At 37.1% G+C, this 14,162-nt stretch overlaps 1 protein-coding gene and 1 pseudogene across 2 annotated transcripts in view; one reads left to right on the forward strand and one right to left on the reverse strand.

Moving 5' to 3' along the window:
- The window catches only part of IPCEF1 (interaction protein for cytohesin exchange factors 1), a 182,609-nt gene that overhangs the window by 55,159 nt on the left and 113,288 nt on the right, over positions 1-14,162 (forward strand). For both annotated transcript variants that reach the window (XM_039234090.1, XM_039234092.1), the window contains exon 2: positions 247-291. The gene's annotated coding sequence lies outside the window, so the exon portion shown is untranslated. The remainder of the gene's footprint in view (positions 1-246; positions 292-14,162) is intronic.
- On the reverse strand, positions 7,871-9,094 carry LOC120233026 (annotated as a pseudogene).

The following is a 14,162-nucleotide window of genomic DNA, read 5'->3' on the forward strand; positions in this document are numbered from 1 at the left end:
TTAGAAAGCATTCAATTCCAAGGGATCTCAGTTTAATGATTTTCCTGCTAGTTTACTACCTAGGTCTTCTTTCTGATGAGATAGAACTTTTTGTCTCATTTTCTAATCAGATAGTTATTATGATGAGTGAGTTATTGTTTTGTTGCTTTCTTCTTGGGGTTGATATAACAGGATTATGACTTCCTTCTAGGCACTTGGGTCCAGAAAGGAATCTTATGACCACTTTCTTGTCTTTTTCTTGTACAGATCAGCGGCAAAGGAACTGGAACGAGAACACTCATAGCTTTTTTGGTATGTAATTGAAAATTCCTCAAAACTAATCCTTTCTTTTAGTGACTTTTATGACCTGAAGGGCCTGTACTCCACTTTGTTATTCTAATTTGCGAACCAAACTGTAATAGCCTAGCTATATTTATCCCTTGGCTAGTATTAATGCAGAGCGAAGCTAATAGTATTAATAAATAACCACCTATGTTTGGTTCTCTAGATTTCCCTTGAAAATGGATTCTTGGTGGTAATTCCTTGTCAGTGGGAGCAATTTTTAGTAAAGCATTTTATATACGTAATGATCTTTTTTGACCTCCTGGGTGGTAAGCAATGTAGCGTATTGATCAAAGTACCATAGATGTATAATTATGTGAGGAACCTATTTTATAAGCAAGTATGTGTTTAGAGGCCCAAGTGCAAACTGCATGCTCTAGAAAATGAGGCATTTACTGATCTAAATTTACTACTGATTCAAATAAAATATTTATATTTAATAACTATAAAAATTAAGATAATCTTGTTCTTGCCTTCAAAGTTCATCACTAGGGGATCTAGGCAAGACTGGAGTACTTTGAATATGTGTGTAGTTCTCATTATTCCTTTGATTTTATATTTATAAAATAATCTTTTAAAAGAATTATTATATGTCTTTGCTCCTGACTAAGACATCCATCTCCTGTTCGGTTTAAGTCCTTTATAAAGATGAAATACAATTCTAAACTTGCTGGGGAATGCATGGGAAGCATTCTTTTCAGAGCTTTCTATCAAGGACACATTTTTTGGTATGTGACTCTATGGATATAACTGAAAATCTGGTAGTTTTCCAGAAAAATGTTAGTACATGAAGTTAACTATTATTTTTCTAAGAGCCAAACCATAACAAGAATGATCACTATTGCCTTTGGTATGGACTTTCTCCCACTCCCAATTATATTGCAACTGTCTTTGAAACATTGCTACCCATGACCCATTAGTCACTATCATCCTTTTCAGTGACCATCTCCGTCTCTTTTGCTTCTATAATTGTTAAAACCTGTTCTTGTTGTCCAAGTCACTGACAAAAAAATTAGTTTTGGTGCATATGTTTACTGTTTAGATGTCTTCAAACACATAAAGTCTTATTGTTTCAACATGTGTGTACTTAAGATATGCATTTATTCACAAGACACATTGTGTGATTCAGATCAGTAAAACTCTCACGTTGCCTTCTATGGTAAAAAAAAATGTGTCATTGGTCATAACATTTGATATTTCATTGAAGAATTTTAAGTGATACTTTTTATACTTACATTTTTCATTGATGATTTCCAAACTAGTTACCTGAAGGTATTGAAAAAAATTGGTGGATTTTACCGTCTCTAGAAGTTGTCAAATACCACATACTTTTTTCTAGCAAAGCATTTCTGATCCTTAGATTAGGGATCTCCTCATTATGGAAAGTATCTGGAAAAAGCCCAGCTTGTTATCAGAAAAAGGTATGTTATGAGGGAAACTTGTACTGGTGGAAAGACTAGGTTAGTTGAACTCTCTGGTCTCTTGGAATATAAAATTTGATAAATCTTATGGGTGATGATACTCAGGCAATGACCAAATTAGATCACCTGAGTTTTGCTAAGGATTATAGAAATTCTTGCTCTGAACAAAATCAGAGACAGAGTATACTGGTGAAGATGGTAATCTGAACTCAGTTGGCCTGGGTTTGATCTCATCTCTGATACTGCCTATGTGACCTTGGTCATTTTACTAACATTTATGTGCCTCATTTCCCTCACGTGTTGAATGGAGATAATATTAGTATCTCATAAAGTTGATGCAAGGATTTAATGAGTTAATGTGACTATAGCTCTTAGAACAATAGATAGTATACAGTTAGGCACTCCATAGTTAGTTGATAGTAATGAATGAATGATATTGTCATCAGCTGGGGCATTTGTGCCTCTTGGAGAGACTTATACATTTGTCACCAATCCCCCAAATTTATGATGCTTAAGAGTGGAATGCATCTGACAATGATTTCTATGAGTTTCTAGCAACTAACCTCTTCAAGTTTCTTGATGCAGTCTTGGTTCTACCTGAAGCCAACATGAAGACAAAGCTCATATTGTTCTTACTTTCTATTTACCCCAACATTGTTGATGTCACTTCTGTCACGCTGTTTTTCTTCATTTTCTGGGCTCAATTTTCTGTCTTCCTCTCATTGCATTACGTAGGCCTTTCTGCTTGCATTTAAACACTTCTGTCTATAAGATTTGACAACAAAGGGACTTATAGTATTTTTCTAGCAAAGCTAGATGCTTATCTAAGAGAAAGTCTTGAACAGCTACTAGGGTAATACAATGTCTTCCAACTTGATGCAAAAGCATATTAATCACTTTCATCTTTACTAACGTCATTAAGCAATTTTACAGTCACTCTGATATATTAAAGGCATAATTTCTCAGTCCAAGTGTGTGTAATGAGAGCAGACAGTTCATATTTAGTTCTTATTTACACGTGCCTACATTTCTGGTTCTATGATTATTTTTAGTTCTTCACAGAATTTTTCTTCACTTTTTAAAATTGTGGTAAAATACCCATACCATAAAATTTGCAGTGTGAGCCATTTTTTAAAGCTTCTTTACTTATTTTGAGAGAAAGAGAGATCAGGGGAGGGACAGAGAGAGGGGGGGAGAGAGAGAGAATCCCAAGCAGACTCCGTGCTGGAGATCAGGACCTGAGCCAAAACCAAGACTTGGATGCTTAACTGACTGAGCCACCCAGGTGCTTTCCTGTGGGAGCCATTGTTAAGTGGTATTAAACACATGCACATCACCATGCAGCCAACACTCCAATCCATCCCCGTAACTCTTTTCATCTTGTAGAACTAAAACTTTACACCTATTAAACAATAACTCTCTATTCTCCCCTCCCCTCAGCTCCTAGCAACCATTATATTTTTTGTCTTTATGATTTTGAAATGCTAGTAAGCCCTTCATATAAGTGGAATTGTACAGTATTTTTCTTTTTATTTTTCTTTTTGTGATTGGCTCATTTCATTTTGCCTAATGCCCTCAAAGTTCATCCATGCTATAGCACATGTCAACATTTCCTTCCTTTAAAAGGCTAAATAATATTCCATTGTGTGTATATACCACATGTTGCTTATCCATTTATCTGTTGATAGACACTTGGGTTGCTTCCACATTTTAGCTATTGTGAATACTGTTGCTGTGAGCATAGATGTATAAATATCTCAGTGCGACCCTGCTTTTAATACATATGGGTAAATACCCAGAAGTGGAATTGATGGATCATGTGTTAATTCTGTTTTAAATTTTAAATTGTTTTCCACAATAGCTGTACCATTTTGCATTCTCACCAACACTTTTCACAGAATTCTTAAGTACAGAATGCTTGTCTAATTATTTTGACATATTCCTACTGGGCAGTGAACATGGTGAAGTTTGAAGTGAATACATTTTGAACGTAAGGTTATATTTTTCCAATTCCTTTTTTTCCTGCTGTGCCTATGAAGGCTATGTTCTAAGGCCTACTTAATGTTAATTTATGTTACCAGGTGATTCAGAGCGTCAATGGACTTTTTCCAGAACAGAAACGTGTGGGACCAAGTTTCATACCTCTAATGGAAAAACAATTTGGACTCCAAGGATTTATTGGCTTAGTTTAAAATAAACTCTATATTAAAATCCTATGTCTTGGCAGCTAAGGAATAGATGACCACATATGTTTTCTTCTGAAAGCTCATAAGTTTGTTTGTTTTTTATTTTTCACAAAATACACCAATGTGACCAGGAATGGGACAAGTGGATTACAAAGAGGGAATTGGCTAGCTGAAAAATATACTTACTTAGAGGTTTGAAACAGAATCTGCAAGCTTTTCAAATTATCAATGGAACAGGTTAACATTTGTGGTATTATTTTTTCTGGTTAACTAATATTTGTGCTTTCTTAAATTTTGATTCAAAAATACAGATACAGCTTTCTAAGGGACAGAACCCAATTCCAAAACTGAGAAGTTATTAGCTGAAAATCTCACACTCTTTTGAGGTTATTTCTACAAATTAGTGGGACACTTTCTCAGAAAATCTGCATTTATTGTTTATGGACAGTGAGTGTAGAAAGGAGGAAGAATAAGCTTACTTAAGGAGCAAAAGTATTCTGGTTGCCAGACATTTCATTTGTTGATTATTTCACTTGAATATTAAAAAAATGTAGCAAAGACTTTTGTAAATGATTAGTGAGGCCCAAGTAGCTCTTATCAGGGGAGGCTAGGCTATGCTGTGGTAGCAAATTAACTTGAAGCCTCAGTGGCTTACCACAAGGAATTTTTATTTCTTATTCATGCTATGTGTTCAGTGCTGGTCACATGAGAAGGGGAAGGCCCTTCTCCTTGACATGGTCTCTCAGAGGGGTGAGCTAATGGAAGCTCCATCTTCTTGTGGCACCACCATAGCAGCAGCTGGCTTCAGGGTTTGCCATGACAGGGAAGAGAGAATGAGGAGCACTCTTCTCCAGACTGGAAGTGATGCACATCACCTCCATCCAGAACCTATGGGCCAGAGGTAGTTGCATTGCCTTTCCTAACAATCTGGGGCCGGCGGTCTTCCTGGGGTGCAAGGGAGGAGAGAAAAACTGGATATAATGAGCATGAATAACTTCCTCCTTTGATGAATTCTGCTGTAAAGTATTGGATTAGGCATCTCTATAAAATACTTTTCCTTCTGAAATCAGTCACACTCATAATTCTTTCTGTTTTTCTATGTAGGTAAGTAATTTTCATCTTTTTAAATTAACTTCACATTTTTAATGTGCTAATGTTAGGTAGGAATAAATAAAATAAGGATTATTAAGAAGGAATTAGTAAAGGTATAGATGTAACCAACCATGAACAAAATGTCTATGGAAAAATGGCCGTCATATGTCAATGTATCTGTAAGCTTCATTTGTATTATCAATCATATTTCATTATTTCTTTTTATTTTTTGTAAAACCATAACTAAAACTTAAATGGAACTCCAAATGTAGTAAGGCTTGAATGCAAAATCAAATACTTTAGATCAGTTTTAATAGATTGTCCTTAACATAGTTTATACTACCCGCCCCCACACACACCGTTGTTTGCTCATCTTTTCCTGAATCTTAATCTCATGGTTTTTTTTCCTTTTGTACATTTTGTTTTTCTCCTTAATTTTCTTTTTCCATTTATCAAAGTATTTTATCAAGCAATATTTTCATAGTGGGTACATGGGAAATAATCATGTCTGCAAATGTCTTTATTTTGTCCTCATGACTGTGTGTTTGAATATAGAATTTTATGTACACATTTATTTTGATTCAGAACTTAGAAGGCATTGCTCCAATACCCTTTAACGTTCCATGCTGCCTATGAGAAATCTGATGTTATTCTTTTTCTTGTATCTTTGTAGATAATACCATTTTATCCTGTCTGTAAACTTTTAGAATTCTTTGTATGCCTTTGCAATTCTGAAATTCCATAAGTCATAGTCCTCATATTCAGCTGTACATCTTCTTAAAAATGTCTGGTTCAGCATTTTGTGGCACAACAAGATTTCTTTTTTTTCCCCTCTCTCTGGAGGCTCTCTTCCCATTCTTTATTCTCCCCTCTAGGCCACCAAGATGGCCACTGTGAGCTCTAGGCTTGCACGATCCTCGTGGCTCAAATCCCAGGAAAAATGACAAGCTTCCTTCCCAATGCTGCAAGCAGAATTTCCTGACTAGTCTCAGTTCATTTACTGTTTTCTGAATTGGCCATTGTGGCAAAGGTGTTAAATTCTTCAGTCCGTTTATTTCTTACTGCCTCTACTCCCTTCACTGAGGTTCAAAGCACTCTCCTTTCTTCTCCGGATTATTGCAATAGCCTCTTAATTGGCCTCTCGGTTTATGTCTTTGCTTCCTTCAGTCTCTTCTCAGTGCTGGAGCCAGAGCTGTTAACATGTGTGTCAGATCAAACTCTGGAAAACTTGCCTGTGTCACTTCAAGAAAAACCAAAGTCTTCAACAATAGCTTGAAAGACCACCCAGGATCCGCATGAACTGGCCTCCCATAATCCCTACACCCTCGTCTCCTACCACTCTCCCCTGATTGCACACTATGGCTCTGCCATGCTGGCCTCCTCGCTGTGCTCACACATGCCAGACACACTTTCATCCCAATTCAGGCCTTTGCCTTGGCCGTCCTCTGGCTGCTCCACTCTGGGACTTCCATAGGTGGTTTCCTTATCTCTTTCTGGTCTTCGCTCAAATGTCACCTATTTAGGGAGACTGTTCCCATTCATGTATTTAAATACTTATCCCTATTTTTTTCCATTTATTTCCATCTAATATACTATTCATTTTGCTCATTTATCTTGTTAATTGTCTACCCCCATGAAATGTAAACCCCTTGAGGGCAGGGGTTTATCTACTCTGTGTTGTATCTTTGGGCTCTACAAATGTATGGGCTACATGGTTAGCCAATAAGTATTTGATAAATGAGTAAATGATTGGCAAACCTAAGCCATAGGCTTGCTCCTATTTCAGGGATGTGGGGCCATATGATTGACAGCACCACAAAGAGGTGGAAAGAGGCATTCCTTGAAGTAAAAGAGCTGGTCAGACAAAAAATTAATAAATGCCCAAAAAAAGATCCCTCTGGTGAACATTGAGAAATGGGGTCTTTGTTGAAAGGGGATAAGATGAGTAGCTGGAAAAAAGCCACAGACTGTGAAACAGTACAGTGGTTTTCTAATTTGTTTGATTTTGAATTTTGAGTGTATATAATTGTCCTTCTAGGTTACAATCATTTTTAAATGTTAGGTAATTTTTCCTGGAAAACAATTATGGGGAAAATAATTTTTTTCTGATTTTGCACATAATTTGTTTCCAATTTCAATTAGGTCTTTACTGACCAATGAACGAACGAATAAGCTAGATTTGGACAAGGAATATTCTATTTTTTTCAGGAGGGCAGGCTGCAAGATGGATTGTCAGGCAATCTCTCTATATTAGATTTCTTCTTAACTGTTTGGATTTGCCTGCATCCAAATGAAACTTTTGAAGTTAGTTTCAGGCTAAATAATTAGCAGGTTGATAGCTGTCACTCAGAAGTTTTTACTTGTATCTAATGCCCTCTACCCCCTTAATCAGTTTTAGTGGAGTTCTATTTTATTACTTTTTGTCCAAGAACTAGCTTTGCGTTTTACTGATCTTCACATTTTTCTATTTCATTGATTTCTGTCTTTATTTTTGCTATTTCTTTCATGGTTTGCTCTTTTGCTATTTTTCTACTTTCATGTGTTGACCCCTTAGCTTATTTGTTTTCATTCCTTCTTGTGTTCTGATGCATCTATTTAGGGTATCAGTGTTCCTCTAAAAATGCTTTAGTTGTGTCTCTTAAAGATGTTGATGTGTAGCATTGTCAGTGGTGATAAATTCTAAATATTTCCCATTTGATTTCTTTCTTGATTCAAATTTTTTTTTAGTAGTGTGAGATTTTGTTTTCAGACACTTAGACATTTTATTTATCCATCCATCCATCCATTTATCTATTTATTTACTTAGAGATTTGATGTCTGATCTTATTTATTTGTTGCTCTTAGAAAATCTCATTTTTGACAAGACTCAGAGGTAGAAGCTCTCAGAGAGAATAGCAATCTGTCCCTTGGCAATCTGTGCCTGGAATTTTTCTTTTGTCTCCTTCATTCCGTTGGCCAAAAGTTTATCATATTCTGTAGGCTCTTCTTTATTTTTCTCAGTACACTATTTCTTTTTTCTTTTTTTAAAATGTTTTATTTATTTTTGAGAGAGAGAGACAGCCTGAGAAAGGGAGCGTCAGAGAGAGATGGAGACACAGAATCTGAAGACAGGCTCCAGGCTCTGAGCTAACTGTCAGCACAGAGCCCAATGTGGGGCTCAGACCCACATACCATGAGATCATGACCTGAACCGAAGTCGGATGTTCAACCGACTGAGCCACCCAGGCGCCCCATCAGTACACTATTTCTTAAAAGCAATACACCCACATTTGTGTTGTAGGGCATATGGAGTAACAAGACCCTGAATCTTGGTTGCTTTGGTTCTACGTTTCTTACTTTCTTTGTGTAGGGGCTTTCTCACAACATACTTGCAGACATCGTCTTTTTCTTTTTTAATGTTTATTTATTTTTGAGAAAAAGAGTGTGAGTGGAATGGGGTGCAAAGAGAGAGTGGGACAGTGGATCTGAAGTGGGCTCTGTGAAAACAGCAGTGAGCCTGATATGAGGCTCAAACTCACAAACCTTGAGATCATGACCTGAGCCAAAGTCAGTCGCTAACACCCAGGCACCCCAACTTCATCCTCTTTATAGAGATTGCAGTTTGTGGATTCTACGTGCTCTTTTGGGTCCCAGATGACAAGGCACATAGTATCAGTGAGTCCAGGAATATCCTCCTCCCCTTTCTACAATGACCAAGTTGAGAACAGTGAGCTTGGCATCCTCAATGCAACCCCAAACAGATTTGCACTTTCTTTCTCCAGTCCTCCTTGGTCTGGAGCAAGGATGCCCCTTACTTAGCAGCAGGAGGACATGGCCATAGGTCAAGATACTCCTCTTCATGGGGAAGCCTTGTTTGTCATTCTCACCACTAATTTGGACCATGTAACCCTTCCACCCTTCACCCAGAGCATCAGTAGCAACTTCTGTAGCCATATGCTTCTCATAAAAGGTACAAAGTTTGCGTTCATTGCAAACTTCAATGAGTTTCTGGCAGTCAGTAGCTGGGAAAGAGATGTTCCACTTTATTCTGAAACAGGCTACCACCTCCAAAGCACCATGGAAAAAAGCAGACATGTAGATATTTTAAAGCTATGTTTTCACTATTAATTTCTACAATTAATGCATTATAATCAGAGAACATAATCTATGTTAAATTGACTCTGAAATTTATCAAGACTTCTATTGTATTACATTACTTTGTCAATTTTTGATATTCTACGACGTGTGATAGAAATGAGCGTGTATATTCTGCTCCTCAAGTACAGAGTTCTCTGTATCTGAAATTTACTAATATGGGTCATCTGCATTTCTTTTTACTTATTTTCTGTACAAGCTACTGATTTCTGAGAGATTTACTCTATAATCTTCAACTATAATTGCCAATTTACTCTTTTTCTAGTTCTATGAGTTGTGGCTGCTTGAGGTATTTTGAGGCAATATATGTTTAGGAAGGTTATATATCCCGGTTTTGTTTTTTTATTGGTCTGTAATGTCTTTCTTTCTCTATTAAATGTATGTTTAACGATGCATGGTACATATATTATAAATATATATGAATTTTTTATTTTCAGATATTAAAATTTTTACCACTGCTTGCTTTGGATTTATGTTTGCTTGGATATCTCTTTCTATATTTTTATTTTTAACCTGCCATATCCTTTTGTTTTCTGTTTTTCTTCTTTTATATGCGTATTGTTAGATCTTGGTTTTTAAAATGACTTTTATTTTGCAATATAAAATACATTATGTCAAATAAAATATACATATAAAGGAGTGTACAAGCAAATTTTATTATCTCAATGATTTCTCAAAAAGTGTAAGTTCTAGACTGCTTGAGTCAAGAAATAAAACACTGTCAGAAGCTTAGAATCCCCTCTTGTGCCCCTTCCAATAAATCTCTGCCATACCCCTCCCCCCACAAAGGTAACCACTCTCTTGCTGTTTGTGGTAGCTCATTACTTCCTTACATTCCCTTACAATTTTATGGCCCAAGTGTGTTCTGCTAAACACTATGGACATGCGTTGCTTGATTATATTATTTTGTGTCCAGCTTCTTTCCCTCAGTATTATGTGACTGAGAGTAGTAGTTTTTCTCTTTATTGCTAAGGAGTGTTCCATTGTGTGCGACTATACCACAATTTATCCACTTTCCTGTTGATGGACATGTGGGTTGCTTTCACCATTTTGACTACCATTAATAAGCCTGCTGGAAGCATTGTTATACGTGTTTAGTGTACCTGTGCGGGCATGTCTAGCACATATGCACCTCCCAGTAAAATTTGTGGATCAAAGACCAACGTGATCAACTTTGACAGATACTGCTCAACAGCCTTCCAGAATGGTTGCCCTGATTTACACTCCCAATAGCAGTGTTTGAGAGTTTTCTCATTGGCTTTACAATGTTGCTGACACATGGTATTGTCAATCTTTGAAAATTTCATTATTTTGGTAGTTTTGCCTTGCACGTGCCTGGTTGTTAATGAAGCTAAACACCTTTTCATATATATTTGGCTCATTGATATCCTCTTTTGTAAAATGGCTATTAAGGCTTTCCCATTTTTTTTCTTGTTTTTTTTTTTTTTTTTTTGCTTGTTTCTTATTGATCTATAGGACTTTACACATGCTGGTATAGAGTTGTAGGGGTTATGTATACTACACTATTTTCTCATTCATTTATTTGCTTTCACAATCCCTAATGTTGTTGTCTTTGGGTGAGTGGAGATTCTTTTTTTTTTTTTTAATTTTTTTTAAGGTTTTTTAATTTATTTTTAGGAGAGAGAGAGAGAGACAGCGTGAGCAGGGGAGGGTCAGAGAGAGAGGGAGTCACAGGCTGAAACAGGCTCCAAGCTCTGAGCTGGCAGTCAGCACAGAGCCCGACACGGGGCTCGAACCCACGAACTGCGAGATCATGACCTAAGCGAAAGTCAGACGCTTAACCGACTAAGCCACCCAGGCGCCCCAAGTGAGTGGAGATTCTTAATTTCAGTGTGAGTTCCCACGTATGAAGCTTTTTCTTTATGGTTAGATCCAATGCAGAAAGTGGCAGTGTTGTGAATAAATGATATTGAGCCACTTGGTTATTAATTTTTAAAATGAAACTTTACTTTTATTTGAAGCTATAGTCAAAACTTAACTAGAAGTAGATTGTAGATATAGTATGAAACACAGACAAGGAAAGCTCTAGAAGAAAAGGTAGGATAATATCTTTATGACCACAAAAAGAGTAAAATCAAAGGCAAATAACAAACACTAACCATAGTCATCTTTCCACTCTCGAGCATTGTAAACTAATTAATGAACATGACACATCCTTCCAATTATTTCACTCTTCTTTTTCAAACAACTTTTTAAATGTTTATTTTATTTTATTTTTGATAGAGACAGAGAGAGAGAAAGAGAAAGAGACAGAATCCAAAGCAGGCTTCAGGCTCTACGCTGTCAGCACAGAGCCCTATGCAGGGCCTGGACTCATGAATGGTGAGATCATGACCTGAGCCGAAGTCAGACACTTAAATGACTGAGCCTCCCAGGCACCCCTATTTAGCTTTAATTTCTTTCAATAATGTTTGATAGATTATTGATTTCTTCATAGAGATATTACACAACTTTTGTTAGATTCATTCTAATGTATTTGAAATTTGATGATGTTGCTATATATGTGTGTTCTTAAAAAGTTTATTTTCATGCTATTCATTGCTAGCATATGGAAATTTTATTGATCTTTACATATTGGCCTTGTATCTGTCAACCCTTTTGTGTCCACTCTATAGTCTTAATAATTCATGTGCAGGTTCTTTTCCACATGTAATATCGTATCATCTGAAAATACTGAGTATTTTTAATTTTAATCATTATAATTCTTACATTTTTAAAATGTTTTATTTATTTCTGAGAGAGAGAGAGAGAGACAGAGTGAGTGGGGGATGGGCAGAGAGAGAGAAAGACACAGAATCCAAAACAGGCTCCAGGCTCCGAGCAGTCAGCACAGAGCCTGATGTAGGGCTTGAACTCATGAGTCTTGAGATCATGATCTAAGCTGAAGTCAGATGCTGAACCAACTGAGCCACTCAGGTGCTCCTTAATTCTTACAATTTTTAAATGAGCCCTTCTAATACAAAGTTGTTGATGGTGAACATTTTTAGTTTATTCCTAATATTGAAGGAAAAGTTTTCTACATTTCATCATCACATATGTGATGGAGGAAAAAAGGACCGCTTTACTTATTGAAAATGGTGGAGTAAGAACCTCTTTCTTTTGCCCATGATAGGATTTGGGAAGGCCTTTGTCTGGTAGTTCATCTCTGATCCATCTGGTTATAGCTGGAATGGTTGGGAGGAGAATCTACTTCCAAGATCACTTTTTTATCTACACATCTAGAACCTTGGCATTCTTTGGGTTTCGTCTTCTCCATGTGGCGTTTCATCTTCCTGGGACTATCAACATGAGTTTGTATAGCATGGCCAGAGTGGCTGGGCTTTATAAATGTCATTTGGCCCCCCTAGAACCAGTCTATTTCTTTCAGATCTAAAATCCTATGAATCTGAGTCCCTGAGGTCAAATCAATTGCAATTAAACATATATATTTAATTTAAAACAATTTCTAATCTGAACTTTGGGCATAACCAAATTTTAGTACTAAGGGGTAAAGAAAAATAGATGATTCCCTTGGTTTTTGTGATGACAGACTTTTACTTTTGAGGTTAGCTGATGTTATCTAGGGTGCTGAAAGAGTGGCAGGTGCGCTGGTAAGTTGACTGTGCAGAGGTGGGGATAAAACTGTGTAGGTGAAGTGTGAGTGAGAAAGAGAGTGTGAAGCGACAAGGTTGGGCGGGCCACAGGAAGCTGGGCGGACCACAGGAAGCTGGCTGGAAAATAAAAAGTCTTTGGCTTTACTTAAAAGCAAGAACAAAATAACCCAAATGGAAAATCTCACACACCAAGTCTAGAAAGGGATGGAAACAGAAAAATACTCATACAAGTGTCCAGAGAAAGGTGAACTGAAGTGTCTGGCCAATTACAATCTACCCTGTAATCTTTGTGTTACTTCTCAGGACTTTATGTCAAATAGAGGAGCGAACACTTGGTGTAGAAATAAACACAAAAACATTCTTTTGTAAAACTTAAATTTCTGGGTTTATAATTCTACCAGGTGGAAAAAACATGCTCTATTGAAATCTAAAGAATGTTAAATTAGGGAGTCAAATAATGTTTCAGTCTTTGGTCTCAAGCTAAATAGTATACTTACATGTTGGTCCACTAGGTGTCTCTTTGCATGCATGTTACGATTCCAGCAAGAGGAAGCCACTCTATTCTTGAAGGAAATAGTTTACATGGATTCTGCCAACAAATTCCTCAGTTTGAGAGTATTTAAGAATAACTTTACTTGGGGCGCCTGGGTGGCTCAGTCGGTTGGGTGTCTGACTTCGGCTCAGGTCATGATCTCACAATTCGTGGGTTCAAGCCCCACATCGGGCTCTGTGCTGACAGCCAGCTCAGAGCCTGGAGCCTGCTTCCGATTCTATATCTCCCTCTCTCTCTGACCCTCCCCTGCTCACGCTGTCTCTCTCTTTCTCAGAAATCAATAAAAAACATTTTAAAAATGACTTTACAATGCTTCCTAAAGGATAAATAGATGTGTCTAGGCTACATCTCTCACTCCTGCATTAGAAGTGTTGGAAGCATTAACCCAGAGTTGTCAGTAGATGGAAAATTCAGGTACTTGCACTGACGGTGTTGACAGGCTGGTACCGCGCAGTAGCTGCCCATTTGGGATTATGACCAGAAAGTCAGCCCCATATTGTTTCTGAATGAAGCCTTGGCAAGGATACTCAATTCCAAAACAAGTTGTGTTTGGCTCTCCAGTGTCTGCTTCTAGGAGCCCTATTCCCTCCTGATCAGATCCTTCAAAATTACCCAGTGTCGGCTGATCTGTGGTCGCACATGTGGCCCTTTGTGTACAAGGTATCAATCGTTTTGAGTCACATAAGGCCCCTTTGAATTGTCCAAATTTGGTAAATAATTTACCCACTCTAACTTATCCTAAAATAAAGGTGGGGTCAATATAAGTCAATAAGTGCCTACTGGTATGTCTGGACTGTAGTATCTATAAGAATTATTATACTCTTTCATCTTGTTAGCATGT

The sequence above is a fragment of the Hyaena hyaena genome, unplaced genomic scaffold (assembly GCF_003009895.1).
Source record: "Hyaena hyaena isolate Hyena2069 unplaced genomic scaffold, ASM300989v1 scaffold_81, whole genome shotgun sequence".
NCBI lineage: Eukaryota > Metazoa > Chordata > Mammalia > Carnivora > Hyaenidae > Hyaena > Hyaena hyaena.